At 44.2% G+C, this 18,538-nt stretch overlaps 1 protein-coding gene across 1 annotated transcript in view; it reads left to right on the forward strand.

Annotated features, from left to right (window-relative positions):
* Positions 1 to 18,538, forward strand: part of LOC142075067 (junction-mediating and -regulatory protein-like) — a 99,824-nt gene that overhangs the window by 37,379 nt on the left and 43,907 nt on the right. The gene's annotated exons all lie outside the window — the stretch shown is intronic.

Below are 18,538 nucleotides of genomic sequence, written 5' to 3' on the forward strand. Positions count from 1 at the left end.
GTATACATGCACATTTGTATGCACTTAATTAGCTATTGCTCCTGAGGAAAAAGGTATGAGAATTATCTTGGGAAGTTCTCTGAAAATAGCTTGCCTTTCAGTATTTTTAGAGGAAAGAAAGATTTTCAATTATTAAAAAAACCCCAAACAAACAAAAAAAACAAACACCAAAAAACCAACCCCCAAACCCCACAAAATAGAAAACAATAATGTACCTTTGTAAATATCCATGGTATACTTGCATCTTGAACACTGCAGATTTAGTTTCTCCCTTTCAAAAACATACTGTAGAATCAGAATAGTTACAGGATGGTAGTGAGGATGGTAAGGGTATTTCCCTGCAAACAGCCTTAGTGCAAGGACAGGGTAAATGAATCAGATTGCCTTAGTTTAGAAAGCGTGCGATTCATGTAAGATAAGAAAGAGATCTATAAATCGTGAATGGTATGGTGAAGGAAATATTGAATGATTTCTTTTGGTCTTTCTCATACTTAAAAAAAAAAAAAAGAAAATAGGGGCCCCTCAATAAACTCGTGGTGCTTTAAAACAGCCTGCAAGTAAAGGAAAAACAATTAAACTCTTATTAAATGCACCTTATGTGCAATAATTTCCACAGTTTAATTATGGACACTTAAGTATAGATGTAGTCTAGAAAGAGACAGACCCATCAGTGGCTATTAACAAAGATTCAGATTAGCCATCAGCTCAGGAAGCCCTTAAGCCATTCAGGTAACAGAATTTGGGAGATAATCACTCTATTCATACCTTATGTCTTTTATTCCCCCCCCCCCCCCAAGTGTTAGTTATTACAGTTGGAAGCAAGGGCCAGGACAGCTTTGGATCTGACCCAAGATTAGGGTATGGGGGGGAAATAGTGAGGAAAGATGCAGAATCAGAGTCTACATTCAAAAAGTCATCTTGATGAAACTCTGAAAGGATTTTAAACATGCAGAAAATACTAAATTGTGTGTCCCTGTGAGGATAAGAGTAAAGGAGGGTGAAAACTGGAGATGTATGTTGGTTTTTTCTTTTTTTTTTTTTTTTCCCTTTCACATTGTTGGAGATAGGGAAGGAGAGAGAAAGAAAGAAGGAAAAGACTTTGAAGTAATATTATGCAGGCTGTGGAGTGCTTACGAAGGTCTTCAAAGATAGAAAAACTTGATTGTGAGACTAAATTTTGCAAGTCTGTGTTTACCTAAATCTGTAAATATGTTGAAATCTCGTACTCTTTTTCAGTAGTGCCTTGAAAAACAGTTTTCTGTAAGCTTTCATGATCTTTGACTTTATACTGGATCTTGTGGGGCTTTATTTGCAGTTATTACAGTACACCTATTCTTGGGTATTTATATGTGTTTATTCAGATTTCTTCTTGTCTAATACTTAGGTGGCCTTATTATTTTCCTTTTTTTTCAGTATATCTGTACATAAAAATTGTCAACCATATTTTGATGAATTCTTGATGGATGTGCTTAACGCTTTGTCTGTTGTATATATTAAGGTTTTTTTAACTGAAGATTTAAAAATCCATCCAATCCTTTTCATCCACAAAAGGAATCTATAATGTTCTGCAACACTCAAGCCCACTTCCTTTAACACTCAAGCTCACTTGCTTAAACAAAGTTTTCAAGTAACTAGTAGAATATGTCTTTTTTTTTTAAAAAAAAAAAAAAAATTTTTTTTAAAATAAAACCTTTTTTTGAAGGTGAACCTTTTTTTACCCTGGAGCTCAGTCAAGGAGGTTGAAATGTAAATAAAGGTTATATGACATACACATGGATAAATAGGGCAGGCATAACTCAGGGTGCACAATTTAGTCTTAATCCTGTCAATTGCCGATATAAAATACTTCAATTTAGTGGTTTTAATGCTCCTTTATATACACTTCTGTGTGTCTGGGAAAAAACAACAGTTGAATAATCCCAGTCATTCCTCTTACTCTTGCCATAACCTTAATCTTCTATGATTTTTCTCTTCTGAATACTTCTTAATTTTTCAGCATTCTCCATAGTTCTGAAAAGAACATTCACCACTGCGCTTTGCAGTATAATGACATTCTTGTTTAGTCTTCTTTCTGTATGTCCTAACATCTTGTTTGCTTTTTTTAGCTTGTTACCGCCTTTACAGTCCATATCTTTATTGAACTGTGTATGTCATTGTCCTGGTTTCGGCTGGGATAGGGTTAAATTTCTTCCTAGTGCTGTGTTTTGGATTTAGTATGAGGAGAATGTTGATAACACACTGATGTTTTCAGTTGTTGCTAAGTGCCCTCCTAGTCCAAGGACAGCTCCCGTGCCTACTGACTGAGCTAGGTACACAAGATGGGAGGGAACATAATCAGGACAGCCAGCCCAGCTGGCTAATGGGGTATTCCATACCATGTGACGTCATGCTCAGTATATGAAGGGTAGGCGTGATCCAGGAAGTACCGATCGCTACTTGGTTATCGGTCAGCGCGGGTGGTGAGCAATTGCATTGTGCATCACTCATTTTTTATATTCTATCATTATCATTATTATTTTCCCTTTTTTTTCCTGTTCTATTAAACTGTCTTTATCTCAACCCACGAGTTTTTCTCACTCTTACCCTTCCGATTCTCTCCCCGTCCCGCTGGGGGTGGGGGGAGTGAGTGAGTGGCTGCGTGGTATTTGGCTGCCTGCCAGGTTAAACCACGACAGTCATTCTCCTATATCTTGATTCAGATAATCAAAACCCCTGTAGTTTGTATTGCTAGTCCCAGGCTCCAGATACGTTAAGGACTTTAGACCATCCAATCTAAGTTAGCTTGCATGTATTATCATTAAAAGTCCATGTCGGTATTTGTTAGGATAAAACCAGTAAAACTGTAAAGTCCATTTTATAGCTGAGTGCTTTCAGTTAATATATTTGAGGCTGTACATATGGAATTATAACATATTTTGGGAAATAGTGCTGGGTTTGTGTTACCAGCTGGGAGCATAGTTAAATTAAAAACTGTAAGACTAACTTTGAGAAGTCCCTGAATGGATGATGAAGCTGAAATGCATGTGTTCTTGCTAATATATTCAGCAGGCTGTGGTTGGAATTGGTTGTTTGGCCTCCTGGAATGTGTTGAAGGAAGGTAGCTAAGTGTTTGAGCTGAAACACTCCTTTATGTATGAAGCTGTTTTCCTTTTTGTCTATTGCCTCTGCCATCTGTAGTGCTTCCTCAACTTACTTCCCCCCCCCCCTTTTTTTTCTTCTTATAATTAACCGATCTGCTGCTGTTACATCTTGTTTTTTCCTCCTTTTCTGCCTATTACAAGTCCATCTAGGAGAAGGATAACGAAGGGAGCTGGAGAGACGTGACAGATCCCTGCCTAAGCTATGATGTGACCTGGCCTAAGTCTATTTCTGTTAGTCTTGTCCATTCTTGTCCCAGATGTCTTCAGAAAGAACCTGGAAAGTATTCAAGACCCTTGAGGACTATTTATTTAGAAGATGTATACTACAGAGAACTTAAAATCTTATTGTTGCAGGCCTGTTTCTCATGTCTTCTCACAGTAAGCTTACTTTACTCTCTTCAAAATTCAACATAACAAGAATCTGTGAACTTTTCCAGAGAAGAACGTTTCTGTGCTCCAGTAGAAGAGTCTTGCCTCTCTGTTTCATTCTCACTTGCTCACAGGCTAGACTAGGGACCTCCTTTCAGTTTGTTTCCTCTGAAGAACTAACTGGTTTTCTTTTGGGAATATATCCATACGGTGTAGAACTGTGTTCTTTTATGTTCTGTTACTCTGAAGCAATAGCCGATGGAAATAGATGTTTACATGATGTGTTGAAGTTAATGGCTTCTGCTGTTTCTTCCTCTTCTTGTGTGCTGACAACCACTTTTTGTGAAAGCTGTCATAATTTTCTTAGTTTCAAAGCATTATCTGAAGTAAAGCTTGCAAAATATGAAAGTCTTCAAAAATGAGTCTCATCTTCACACACACAAAAAATAATTTTATCTTAGCCAATTTTACCATGAGGCTTGGTTTCTTCTCAAAGAGAATATAGGGGGTTCTTTAGGAAGAATTAGCTGGAATTGGCTTTTTGAGAAAATGATGACTAGAAGGGAAACTGTAGATTTGGCTACGTGATCTAGTTGTGAGATGAGAGGTTTTTCTGTTAGACCACACTTTCTCCAGAAATTCAAGTCTAAATGAGGAACTTCCAAACCAAAAAGTGAGTTTGAGAAAATGTTAGGGAACCGAAAAGCTTTTTAGGTTAGAAAAAAACTTCAACTATACCAGAGTTTCTTAATTTTTAACTAAAATAATTTTTTACTGAATTGAAAGCAGATACGTATATTTAAAAGAAGTATCATTTAGATGACAGCACTTCTTAGTTTTTCTTTCCTCACTCTGTCCATTTAAATTCTCTGGTGCCTTTTCTTAGTCATATCTAATGTGGACAATAGTCATTCTAATAATATGTTTCTGTTTAGTCTATAAAATGACCTGTGCTCTTTTATGGACTATAAAAATAAAAGATGCTGGCATCATAAAGGTAGTGAGCAAAATGAAGCATAAACATGTTATGCATGCATTGCAAATTGTAATGGAATGCAGAAGCACATAAGAACTTCCTTTAATTCCAAAATGAGAGTTATTGTCTTCACAGATATATTTATTAAAGGTGATTAATTATTGAAGAGAATATGGAAAACAAAGTCTTCAAAACTCATGAGCCTGTTCATGTTGCTATTTAATGATCCATGTGTGTTTCCCTTTTCCTCTTTAAATTCTCAGCTAGGATAAACTGTAGGTTTGAGAGAGTGGTCTCTTCCTCTGTTTCATGAAGGTGGTGTAGGTGGGGAGGCAAGCTGCCATATGTTCTTCATAAGCCGCAACCTTCAGAGGCGGGTTCTCCCTCTTTCCTTCCCAACTTTTCTCCTTATTACAGCTGTGGTCTTCTCTTAATTAAACTACCATTTTTTTCCACGGGCTTACTTTCTAGTTCCTATGATAAGATACAACTCTAAATAATTTATATCTCCTATATAAATATAGTGAAATTATATTATTTAAATTGAATATTATGATTTAATATATATTTGTATATATTTGCTGTAGTGGCACTGTACTGGGCTAAGCAGAATCCACTGTCAAGGAAGGATAGTCTAAATGAAGACACTGGGACATAATGCTCAGCCAGCCATTTGGCAAGGAGGACCATGTATATTTTACTACTATGTCTCAGTTTTTCATCTCTGTTTTTCTCTGGTGATTCTGTCCTGCTCTGTAAGGATGACAGGCATAAATTTCATTAATGACTGAGAGATTATAATTTTCTTGGTAGGTTGCACTTGAAAACTGATAATTCTTCTCTCAAGTGATTGGTAATTGTCAGTATTTACATTCACAGTATGGCTATCTGTTTTTTCTGGTTTTTTTTTTTTCTTTCCCCATGTTTCCCCAGAGTGTGCCAGGTGCGTGGCCAAAAGTGGCTGTTTGCATGCCCTCTATCTTTTATTTTACACAGTTATTGAGCTTAGATTATAAAGAATGACATTAATTACCTTTGGAAAGGTTGCTAGCAGTAAATACTGCTAGCAACCTTTCCAAAGGTAATTAATGTCACCTTTGACACTGGTTTTGGGTTGTGTGTTGTTTTTTGGTTTGTTTTTTTTTTTTTTTTTTTTTTTTTTATAACTCAATTTTTCTTTGTTACATTTCTTGATGGAGAAATTGAATCAGGTGGAATGCACTGGCTGGATGGGAAGAGATTGCTTTTCCCCTGGGGAGCACTGGAGCATGTTCAGGTCAATGGAGAGGCTCTCAGAGGCTGCAGAGCGTGTATGTCAGGCAAGCCCAGAAAAAGAAGCCTTGAGCTTGGGCAGGAACACCACTTAGGTACCTTTGAAGTTGCAATCTCTATTCTGTTCTATTAGGTCAATGACTTTCTGAGTGGTTTGCAACTTCCAAGGTACCAAAGTGGTTTGCTGCCACTCAGAAAGTCATTGACCTAATAGAAACAAAGATGGGAAGCAAGGACCTGCCTTTAAGGACACAGTGCAGAGTGTGTTCATTGAATACCTTTCTGGAGTCTCCTTCTGACAGTCTGCTTTCCACAAAATGAGATCCTCTCATGAAGTAAAATATTAAGGCAACTTGATTGCTTTCCTTCCCCTTGCATGAGAATATCTCTGGCTGCTCTAGGTAAGACTATGTTTGTAATATACAATGCCAAGCTTCTGACGTGCTGATAAACAGTTAACTTCCTGAATTTTGTTTGATTCATTTGACTCCTACTGCCCCATGAGCGGTCTGAGATGCTTTCTGCTGGCAGCAAGTGGCCACAGTGTGTTATCCTGAACTTAACTAGACTATCCAAAGAGTCACAAAGATCTCTGTGGCTGAGGACTCTTACTCCAGGAATCAGCCCAGGAGCCTGGATCTTCTGAGCATTTGCAGCTCTTGGTTTCCAGGACTCTTGTCCCTTATTCTTGAACTTTCTCATTCTGAATTTGTCACCTTGAACCTCAGTTGCCTCTGGCTGGCATATCTGTTAAATGGTTGTTGGGACAAGCAGTGTACTCTGGTCATGGATATCCTAAACAATAGCAGTAAGGACTAAACTTAGCATTTCTTTATGGTCAAATGGTCCAGCTTCTTTTCCTATTAACCTAGGCTACTTATCAGATGTGAAGGAAACAAGCTTTTCAGTTTAAGGTTCATCCTCAGCTCCTACCTAGCCACCTTTCTTGAGGAAGCAGCTGGGGTTTTTCACCTGTCAAAGACTGTTCCCCACTGGTACTTCTACCTTCACTTCTATCTGTTGAATGGACGTTCCCTTTGAAACAATGAGAGCCTGCTCCTTCCTTCATCATTTCATGGCTTCGGAGTCAGGAAGTTAACATTGTGTGTGTGTGCACCTTATTCAAGCTGCAGAATGCAAAGGCCGAAGTTTCCCTCTGTATTGTCCTTGCATATCGTGAACATTAGATGTGCTTTGGTCTTTTGCTTGTACTACGAGACACTTCAAGAAGAATCCTCATCTATTCATGTTCATGGTCAATAATTCTAAGAGTTTGACTGTCTTGCTAGATAACAAGTTGTGTAGGTATAGGCTGTAAGACTGCTAAGCATCAGGGCAGGTCAGCTCAAAAGTGAAGTTCCCACTGACTGGAAAAGGGGAAACATAACCCCCCATTTTTAAAAAGGGGAAAAAAGGAAGACCCGGGGAACTACAGGCCAGTCAGTTTCACCTCTGTGCCTGGGAAGATCATGGAACAGATTGTCCTGGAAGCTATGCTAAGGCACATGGAGGACAGGGAGGTGATTTGAGACAGCCAGCATGGCTTCACCAAGGGCAAGTCCTGCCTGACCAACCTAGTGGCCTTCTATGATGGAGTGACTACATCAGTGGACATGGGAAGGGCTACCGATGTCATCTATCTGGACTTCTGTAAGGCCTTTGACACGGTCCCCCACAACATCCTTCTCTCTAAATTGGAGAGAGATGGATTTGATGGGTGGACTGTCCGGTGGGTGAGGAATTGGCTGGATGGACGCATCCAGAGGGTAGTGGTCAACGGCTCAATGTCCAGATGGAGATCGGTGACGAGTGGTGTCCCTCAGGGATCCGTATTGGGACCAGTACTGTTTAATATCTTCATCAATGACATAGACAGTGGGATCGAGTGCACCCTCAGCAAGTTTGCAGATGACACCAAGCTGAGTGGTGTGGTTGACATGCCTGAGGGATGGGATGCCATTCAGAGGGACCTGGACAAGCTCGAGAAGTGGGCCCATGTGAACCTCATGAGGTTCAACAAGGCCAAGTGCAAGGTCCTGCACCTGGGTCAGGGCAACCCCCAGTATCAATACAGGCTGGGGGATGAAGGGATTGAGAGCAGCCCTGCCAAGAAGGACTTGGGGCTACTGGTGGATGAAAAGCTGGACATGAGCCGACAATGTGCGCTCGCAGCCCAGAAGGCCAACCGTATCCTGGGCTGCATCAAAAGAAGCATGGCCAGCAGGTCGAGGGAGGTGATTCTGCCCCTCTACTCTGCTCTGGTGACACCCCACCTGGAGTACTGCATCCAGCTCTGGGGACCTCAGCACAGGAAAGACATGGACCTGTTGGAGCGGGTCCAGAGGAGGGCCACAAAAATGATCAGGGGGATGGAATGCCTCTCCTATGAGGACAGGCTAAGAGAGTTGGGGTTGTTCAGCCTGGAGAAGAGAAGGCTCTGGGGAGACTTTATTGCAGCCTTTCAATACTTAAAGGGGGCTTATAAGAAAGATGGGGACAGACTTTTTAATAGGGCCTGTAGCGATAGGACAAGGGGGAATGTTTTTAAACTGAAAGATAGTAGATTCAGACTACATATAAGGAAGAAATTCTTTACTGTGAGGGTGGTGAAACACTGGAACAGGTTGCCCAGAGAGGTGGTAGATGCCCCGTCCCTGGAAACATTCAAGGTCAGGTTGGTCGGGGCTCTGAGCAACCTGATCTAGTTGAAGATGTCCCTGCTCATTGCAGGGGGGTTGGACTAGATGACCTTTAAAGGTCCCTTCCAACCCAAACTATTCTATGATTCTATGATTTTAAAACAGCACTGGGGAAATGCTTCTGTCCTGTGTATCTTTCTGGGGCTCCATTCAGGCTTTTATTAAGCATGCCACTATTGCTGCAGCCTCAAGGCATTATGTTGGTCTGTTCTTGTTCATGCAACTACTTGGAGACCTCCTTCCAGTCATTTGTGGAGTATGCTGCTTGGTGTCTTTTAAGTGTGAATGTGTATATGAACAGATGCATAAAGGGAAAGGGAAGGTACTCATCAGTAACTGTACCACCTTGAACTGGTCCATCCTCATAAATGTTTACAGCTCCATCTTCTTCCTTGTTTCCCCAGTTTCTAAAGCTTTGCAGGACCATGATCATCTGCTTAAGGTCTCACATAAATATGCATACTTTTATGGGTATTGCTAAAGCAAAGGCTTCTTGGGTTTTCTGTGCCTTGCTATATAAATACCCTCAGCATGAATGACTGTATGGATGACGTACTTGGGATTGCACTTAATGAAAAGGTGCTTCCCTTTTTTGTTACTTGTAAATACTTGCTCTAGGGAACAAAGATACAATTGTATTGTGCCTTCATAAATCTCTCTAGCTTGTGCTGTGTGTGAATAATGTTTTGGCAGGCAAAACTTTATGAAGAAATGTTTCTTTGAGGCTTCTTATTCTCTTAGAAATGATGGCTAACAAGAATGTTACTCACATTACTCAGTGATCCCATGTCAATTCCAGTATCAAATTACCTCATCTTTACGAAGGAATAGAAAAGGAAGACTTTTAACTGTATTGTTTTTATCCTGCTTCTCAAAGGAACTTGCTGTTTCAGGGTTCTGCGTAAATGGAAAGCATTAACTTCACCAGTGTCCTGGTTTCGGCTGGGATAGAGTTAAATTTCTTCCTAGTGCTGTGTTTTGGATTTAGTATGAGAAGAATGTTGATAACGCACTGATGTTTTCAGTTAAGTACCCTGCTAGTCAAGGACTCTTCAGCTTCCTGTGCACAAGAGGCTGGGAGGGAGCATAGCCGGGACAGCTGGCCCAGCTGGCCAACGGGGTATTCCATACCATGTGATGTCATGCTCAGTATATAAATAAGAGGCATGGTCCAGGAAGTAGCGATCGCTACTTGGTTATCGGTCAGCAGGTGGTGAGCAATTGCATTGTGCATCACTCACTTTGTATATTCTATTATTATTATTATTATTTCTTTTTTTCTGTTCTATTAAACTGTCTTTATCTCAATCCACAAATTTTACTTTTTTTTTTCCCTCCCAATTCTCCCCCCGCATCCCACTGTGGGGATGCGGGGGGAGTGAGCGAGCGGCTCTGTGGTGTTTAGCTGCCTGCCAGGTTAAACCACAACAACCAGTCATCACTCACTGGTACATACATACAATTTGACATTTATTTGGAAATTCTTGTCTGTCCATTCATAAGCATTCCCCATGGAAATCATGGTACATATGTGCTTCATCAAATTACATGTTACAACCTATCTAGTAAAATTATTATTCACTTATCATTTGTTCACTTTTTTTTTTTGTCTGTTGCCTTTCGAAGGGTTTTGGAAATATATAAGAAGTAGATTAAAATACCTTAATACTTTGAAAAATCATCCCTCTAAGAGATGGACTAAGTGGATGTGCAGAGGTAGATCCTGAACAGTCACTTAAAAACCTACTGTTTGTAGTTTAACTGTGGAGTGGAATGGCTCTTTGAGACCAGATTGAAGCTTTGTGAAATGAAGATGAATATTTGAGGTGTTAGAACTTCAGGTTAAAATATCTGGTAACATAGAAGATTATGAGCGCTTTTGGGTTTGGGGGTTTTTGTTTATACTAGTGAGGTGTCGTCTTGACTGACGTAAATGAAAAATATTCAAAATTAAGGCTTTGGCATTGCAGGAGCAGGCTTAAATATTTAATTATTAGATATATAGTCTGTTGTCTGCAGTGGGACTACTTAATACCTTAACTTTTAAAAAGTGTGTAAAAAATTTTCAGTTTTGAGAGAGAAAGCTATTTTTTTTAATTTAATTTTTACAAGAAACTCCAAATCTTTTACTGGCTTCAGACAGTTGTCTCTTCAAAATAAAATTGCTTTGGTCTTAGCAATGAAAAGATATTTGAACTCCCAGTCACTAGGAAAATATGTTTTAAAAAGACATCTATAACAAAGGAAAACTACTAAAATGTTGATGACTACTTCCCACTACCCCAGCACATCCCCCTGTTTCCAGCTTCATTCTGACTAAAGAGCATTCATTTACTTTACTTACTATGGAATCATAGAATATCTCAAGTTGGAAGGAACCCATAAGGATCATCGAGTCCAACTCCCTACTCCTCGCAGGACTACCTAACACTAAACCATATGACTAAGAGCATCGGTCCAGATGCTCCTTGAATGCTGACAGGTTTGGGGCCGTGACCACTTCCCTGGGGAGCCTGTTCCAGTGACCGACCACCCTCTCAGTGAAGAACCTTTTCCTAATGTCCAATCTGAACTTCCCCCTGACGCAGCTTTATTCCATTTCCACGTGTCCTATCGCTGGTCACCAGAGAGAGGAGATCAGCACCTCCCCCTCCGCTGCCCCCCTTGAGGAAGTTGTGGACTGCGATGAGGTCACCCCTCAGCCTTCTCTTCTCCAAGCTGAACAAGCCAAGTGACCTCAGCCGCTCCTCATAAGTCTCGCCCTCGAGACCTTTCACCATCTTGGTCGCCCTCCTCTGGACACACTCTAATAGTTTGATGTCCTTCTTATATTGAGGCGCCCAAAACTGCACACAGTACTCGAGGTGGGGCCACACCAGTGCAGTGTAGAGGGGGACAATCACCTCCCAGGTGAATATTTCAGGCTGGAAGAAAGCCTGGATGAAGCATGCTTCTTAACTGAAGATAAGATATTTAACAAAAAGATACTGGCAGATCAAATTTACATTTGAGTTTGTTGTTGTCCTGGTTCCAGCTGGGACAGGGTTAACTTTCTTCCCAGTAGGTTAGGGGGTGTGCTGTGTTTTGGGTTTGGTGTGAAAGGAGTGTTGATGGCCCATTGATGCTTTGGCTGTTGCTGGGTGATGCTTGCACCGGGGAGGGGGAGCACAGCCGGGGTGGTGGACCCAGCTGGCCAATGGGGTATTCTATACCATGTGACATCATGCTCAGTATAAAAACCAGGTGTGGGGGGGGGCTCGCCCCCCGTTCGTGACACGGGGTCGGCGGTCGGTGAGCGGTTGTGTTGTGCATTGCCTGCTTTGTGTATTCTGTTATTGTTGTTGTTCTCATTGTTATTCTTACTGTTCTACTTAGTTTTATTTCAATTATTAAACTGTTTTTATCTCAACCCGGGAGCTTTCCTACTTGTGCCCTCCCAATTCTCTTCCCCATCCCACCGGGGGTGGGGGGTTGATCGAGCGGCTGCGTGGTGTTTATTTTTGCTGGCTGGGGTTAAACCACGACAGTCCTTTTTGGCGCCCAACGTGGGGCACGAAGGGTTGAGATAACGACAGATTAATTAGAGCATATTAAGGAATTTATATCTGGTAACATATTAATTTGTTCTGCACTGTGCTCTTGTTTTTACTGTACCTGTTAAAAATTGGAGTTGGGTTTTGTAGTCTGCTGTGCTCTGCCGTGATAAATGATGTTTTACCTGAGAGATTTGTGACTAAAACGCTGGCATTGGGGGTTATTTGGTATTTGGGATTCGTAATGAAGCCGTTTCTGCATTTCGGGTACCACCTCATGGAGGCCATTAGCAATTATACCTTTTCCTCTGAGAGTTTTTTTATGGAGGAAATAGAGAATGGCACCCTCGCTACCTTTCTCTATGATGTCATCTCCTTTGTTAAAATAACTTGCCAGTACCTTGAACATCCCTGGGTAGTTAAGATACATCTATTGGTACTCCTTGGGAATATTGTTGCGGTTTTATCCAAGGTTAGTAAGCAATTTAAGAATGTCATCCAGAGATCTGCCCCAAGGCTGGATAGTTATGAGTGGCAGGGCGAGTGGGATAGCATGGGCAAATGCCTAGGACGATGGGCACCCCCAGTGTTCTGGAACTTTACCCCTGAACAAGTGAAGAACCCTGAAAAATTAGTAGAATATTTGGAAGAAGTATGCTGTCACCCTGACCATTCTAGGGAGACGCAAATCACTACAATGTGCTGGGGCCTGGCCCATGCCTACCGAGCCCTGTTTAACACCACTCAGAACCCCCAAGGGGAAGGAAACGTCTCTGCAACTGATGACAAAGCAACAGGCCCTGTGGCTACCCCACCCCCCAGGGCAAGCACAGCAGCTACCCCACCCCCCACGGCAGGCACGGCAGCTACTCTGCCCCTTGCGACAGAGAACCAACCCATGCCGGTATCAGTCGGTCCTATACAAAAAAGAAAATGCACAAGAAAATCAGCTCGTATAGTAAGGGATGAAGATGAACCAGGGCCATCACAAGAACAGGAGGAGGAGGAGGCAGAACCCATAAATGAGATGGTGACCACCCGATCCCTATCTCTGGGTGAGCTGCGAGATATGCGAAAAGACTTCAGCCTTCGTCCAGGGGAGCACATTGTCACCTGGCTGCTCCGATGCTGGGATAACGGGGCCAGTAGCCTGGAATTAGAGGGTAGGGAAGCCAAGCAGCTGGGATCCCTTGCTAGGGAAGGGGGCATTGACAAAGCAATTGGACAAGGGGCACATGTCCTCAGCCTCTGGAGGCGACTCCTGTCAGGCATGAAGGAAAGGTATCCCTTCAAAGAAGATGTTATATGCCACCCAGGCAAGTGGACCACCATGGAGAGAGGTATCCAGTACCTGAGAGAATTAGCCATGCTGGAGGTGATTTATGATGACCTGAACAACGAGCAGTTATCCAAAGATCCAGATGAAGTCAAATGCACCCGACCCATGTGGCGGAAGTTTGTACGGAGCGCACCAGCGTCACATGCAAACTCATTGGCAATAATGACCTGGAGAGATGGAGAGGAACAAACAGTGGATGAACTGGCTGGCCAACTCCGGCAATATGAAGAAAGTCTCTCTTCCTCCCTACGGGCCTGTGTCTCCGCTGTGGAGAAACTGTCTCAGGAGGTCCAGCAACTCAAAGAGGATATGTCCTGCTCCCCACCTGCACGGGTCAGTGTCTCAGCCATTAGGAGCAAGCGTCCCTCTGCTCAAGAGGGGAGATATCGTGTGTACACACCCCGGGGCACCCTGTGGTTTTACCTGCGTGACCACGGAGAGGACATGAGGAAGTGGGATGGAAAACCTACCTCAGTCCTACAGGCACGGGTACATGAGTTGCAAGGGAAAACAACCACAAAAGGGGGTTCTTCCAGGAAAACTGCTGCTCCAGTCTCCAGTGAGTTCCCCAGACAGAGTAGAAGGGCTGATTCCACTTCTGACCTTAACAAAGGGGCTTCTGATTCATACTTACAAGAAGTGGATAGCGAATATGATGACCAGGACTAGAGGGGCCCTGCCTCCAGCCAGGTGGAGGAAAGGGACAACCGGGTTTACTGGACTGTGTGGATTCGATGGCCTGGCACATCAGAGCCACAGGAGTATAAGGCTCTCGTAGACACCGGTGCACAGTGTACCCTGATGCCATCAGGCTATGAAGGGGCAGAACCCATCTGTATTTCTGGAGTGACAGGGGGATCCCAAGAGTTAACTGTATTGGAGGCCGAAGTGAGCCTAACCGGGAATGAGTGGCAGAAGCACCCCATTGTGACTGGCCCAGAGGCTCCGTGCATCCTTGGCATAGACTACCTCAGGAGAGGGTATTTTAAGGACCCAAAAGGGTACCGGTGGGCTTTTGGTATAGCTGCCCTGGAGACGGAGGAAATTAAACAGCTGTCCACCTTGCCCGGTCTCTCGGAGGATCCTTCTGTTGTGGGGTTGTTGAAGGTCCAAGAACAACAGGTACCAATTGCTACCACAACAGTGCACCAGCGGCAATACCGCACCAACCGAGACTCCCTGATTCCCATCCATGAGCTGATTCGTCGACTGGAGAGCCAAGGAGTGATCAGCAAGATTCGCTCACCCTTTAACAGTCCCATATGGCCAGTGTTAAAGTCCAATGGAGAGTGGAAACTAACAGTAGACTACCGTGGCCTGAACGAAGTCACGCCGCCACTGAGTGCTGACGTGCCGGACATACTGGAACTCCAGTATGAACTGGAGTCAAAGGCAGCCAAGTGGTACGCCACAAATGATATCGCTAATGCCGCCTTCTCCATCCCTTTGGCGGCAGAGTGCAGGCCACAGTTTGCTTTCACTTGGAGGGGCGTCCAGTACACCTGGAACCGACTGCCCCAGGGGTGGAAACACAGCCCTACCATTTGCCATGGACTGATCCACATCGCACTGGAACAGGGTGAGGCTCCAGAACACCTGCTGTACATTGATGACATCATCGTGTGGGGCGACACAGTAGAGGAAGTTTTTGAGAAAGGGGAGAGAATAATTCAAATCCTTCTGAAGGCCGGCTTTGCCATAAAACAAAGTAAGGTCAAGGGACCTGCACAGGAGATCCTGTTTTTAGGAATAAAATGGCAAGATGGACGTCGCCAGATCCCAATGGATGTGATCAATAAAATAACAGCCATGTCCCCACCAACTAGCAAAAAGGAAACACAAGCTTTCTTAGGCGTTGTGGGTTTTTGGAGAATGCATATTCCAGATTACAGCCTGATTGTAAGCCCTCTCTACCACGTGACCAGGAAGAAGAACGACTTCAGATGGGGCCCTGAGCAACAACAAGCCTTTGAACAAATTAAACGGGAGATAGTTCATGCAGTAGCCCTTGGGCCAGTCCGGGCAGGACAAGATGTGAAGAATGTGCTCTACACCGCAGCCGGGGAGAATGGTCCTACCTGGAGCCTCTGGCAGAAAGCACCAGGGGAGACTCGAGGTCGACCCCTAGGGTTCTGGAGTCGGGGATACAGAGGATCCGAGGCCCGCTACACTCCAACTGAGAAGGAGATATTGGCAGCATATGAAGGGGTTCAAGGTGCTTCGGAAGTGGTTGGTACTGAAGCACAGCTCCTCCTGGCACCCCGACTGCCGGTGCTGGGCTGGATGTTCAAAGGGAGGGTCCCCTCTACACATCATGCAACCGATGCTAGGTGGAGTAAGTGGGTCACGCTGATCACACAACGGGCCCGAATAGGAAACCCCAGTCGCCCAGGAATCTTGGAGGTGATCACGAACTGGCCACAAGGCAAAGATTTTGGCATATCCCCAGAGGAGGAGGTGACACGTGCTGAAGCGGCCCCACCATATAACAAACTACCAGAAAGCGAGAAGCAATATGCCCTGTTCACTGATGGGTCCTGTCGCCTTGTGGGAAAACATCGGAGGTGGAAAGCTGCTGTATGGAGTCTTATACACCAAGTTGCAGAAACTGCTGAAGGAGAAGGTGAATCGAGTCAGTTTGCAGAGGTGAAAGCCATCCAGCTGGCCTTGGACATTGCCGAACGAGAAAAATGGCCAGTACTTTATCTCTATACTGACTCATGGATGGTGGCAAATGTCTTGTGGGGGTGGTTGCAGCAGTGGAAGCAGAACAACTGGCAGCGCAGAGGTAAACCCATCTGGGCTGCCGCATTGTGGCAAGATATTGCTGCCCGGGTAGAGAACCTGACTGTAAAAGTACGTCACGTAGATGCTCACGTACCCAAGAGTCGGGCCAGTGAAGAGCACCAAAACAACCAGCAGGTGGATCAGGCTGCCAAGATCGAAGTAGCTCAGGTGGATCTGGACTGGCAACATAAAGGTGAATTATTTATAGCTCGGTGGGCCCATGACGCGTAAGGCCATCAAGGAAGAGATGCAACATATAGATGGGCTCGTGATCTAGGGGTGGACTTGACCATGGACGCTATTGCACAGGTTATCCACGAATGTGAAACATGCGCTGCAATCAAGCAAGCCAAGCGAGTAAAGCCTCTTTGGTATGGAGGACGATGGTTGAAGTGTAAATATGGGGAGGCCTGGCAGATTGATTATATCACACTCCCACAAACCCAACAAGGCAAGCGCTATGTGCTCACCATGGTGGAAGTAACCACAGGATGGCTGGAAACATATCCTGTGCCCCATGCCACCGCCCGGAACACCATCCTGGGCCTTGAAAAGCAAGTCCTGTGGCGACATGGCACCCCAGAAAGAATTGAGTCAGACAACGGGACTCACTTCCGAAACACCCTCATAGACACCTGGGCCAAAGAGCATGGCATTGAGTGGGTCTATCACATCCCCTACCATGCACCAGCCTCTGGAAAAATTGAACGATACAACGGGTTGTTAAAGACAACACTGAGGGCAATGGGTGGTGGGACATTCAAGCATTGGGACCCAAATTTAGCAAAGGCCACCTGGTTAGTCAACACTAGGGGATCTGTCACTCGAGCTGGCCCTGCCCAATCCAATCCCTTACATGCTGTAGAGGGGGATAAAGTTCCTGTCGTGCATATGAGAAATATGCTGGGGAAGACGGTCTGGGTTACTCCTGCCTCTGGCAAGGGAAAACCCATCTGTGGGATTGCTTTTGCTCAAGGACCTGGGTGCACTTGGTGGGTGATGCGAAAGGATGGGGAAGTCCGGTGTGTACCTCAAGGGGATTTAATTTTGGGTGAAAATAGCCAATGAACTGAATTGTACGATGTTAGTTATTACATAGTACTGTATGTTATCACTTCTATGGTTACCATATGCCATATTAACAGTATTACAGTAAGAATCACCCAGATTAATGTAGGATGAACTCCGATGAAACTGAGCAAGGTGCAACAATGATAGAACCGGACGAGCGCCCAGAACTGGCCTCCGCATGCAAGAGCCCGACACCACACACCATCTCTCCTGCCCTGCAAGACTGTTATGACAGGTGGAACCCAAAGTCATGGACTAAGTGAACTCAATGGACGTTTTAGAGGGATGGCCCATGGAGTAAGGGAATGATATCTCTGTGTGTGTATATATCAAAAGGCAGGGAAAAGTAGCGGTGACTAATTGGAATGTATGGGAAAATGTGAGACCTGGGCATGATGTAGATGGTATAGAATAAGGGGTGGATATTGTCCTGGTTCCAGCTGGGACAGGGTTAACTTTCTTCCCAGTAGGTTAGGGGGTGTGCTGTGTTTTGGGTTTGGTGTGAAAGGAGCATTGATGGCCCATTGATGCTTTGGCTGTTGCTGGGTGATTCTTGCACCGGGGAGGGGGAGCACAGCCGGGGTGGTGGACCCAGCTGGCCAATGGGGTATTCTATACCATGTGACATCATGCTCAGTATAAAAACCAGGTGTGTGGGGGGGCTCGCCCCCCGTTCGTGACACGGGGTCGGCGGTCGGTGAGCGGTTGCATTGTGCATTGCCTGCTTTATGTATTCTGTTATTGTTGTTGTTCTCATTGTTATTATTACTGTTCTACTTAGTTTTATTTCAATTATTAAACTGTTTTTATCTCAACCCGGGAGCTTTCCTACTTGTGCCCTCCCAATTCTCTTCCCCATCCCACCGGGGGTGGGGGGTTGATCGAGCGGCTGCGTGGAGTTTATTTTTGCTGGCTGGGGTTAAACCACGACAGTTGTGCTTCCAGTAAGAATAGTAATGAAACCATGGATGTACTTTGTCCTGGTTTCGGCTGGGATAGAGTTAATTTTCTTCCTAGTAGCTGGTATAGTGCTGTGTTTTGGATTTAGTATGAGAAGAATGTTGATAACACACTGATGTTTTAGTTTTTTCTAAGTAGTGCTTATGCTAGTCAAGGACTTTTCAGCTTCCTATGCTCTGCCAGGTGCACAGGAAGTTGCGAAGGGGGCACAGCCAGGACAGCTGACCCAAACTGGCCAACGGGGTATTCCATACCATATGACATCATGCTCAGTATATAAACTGGGGGGAGTTGGCCGGGGGGCAGCGATCGCTGTTCGGGGACTGGCTGGGCGTCAGTCAGCGGGTGGTGAGTGATTGCATCACTTGTTTTTCCTGGGTTTTGTTCCTCTC

The sequence above is a fragment of the Calonectris borealis genome, chromosome W (assembly GCF_964195595.1).
Source record: "Calonectris borealis chromosome W, bCalBor7.hap1.2, whole genome shotgun sequence".
Lineage (NCBI taxonomy): Eukaryota > Metazoa > Chordata > Aves > Procellariiformes > Procellariidae > Calonectris > Calonectris borealis.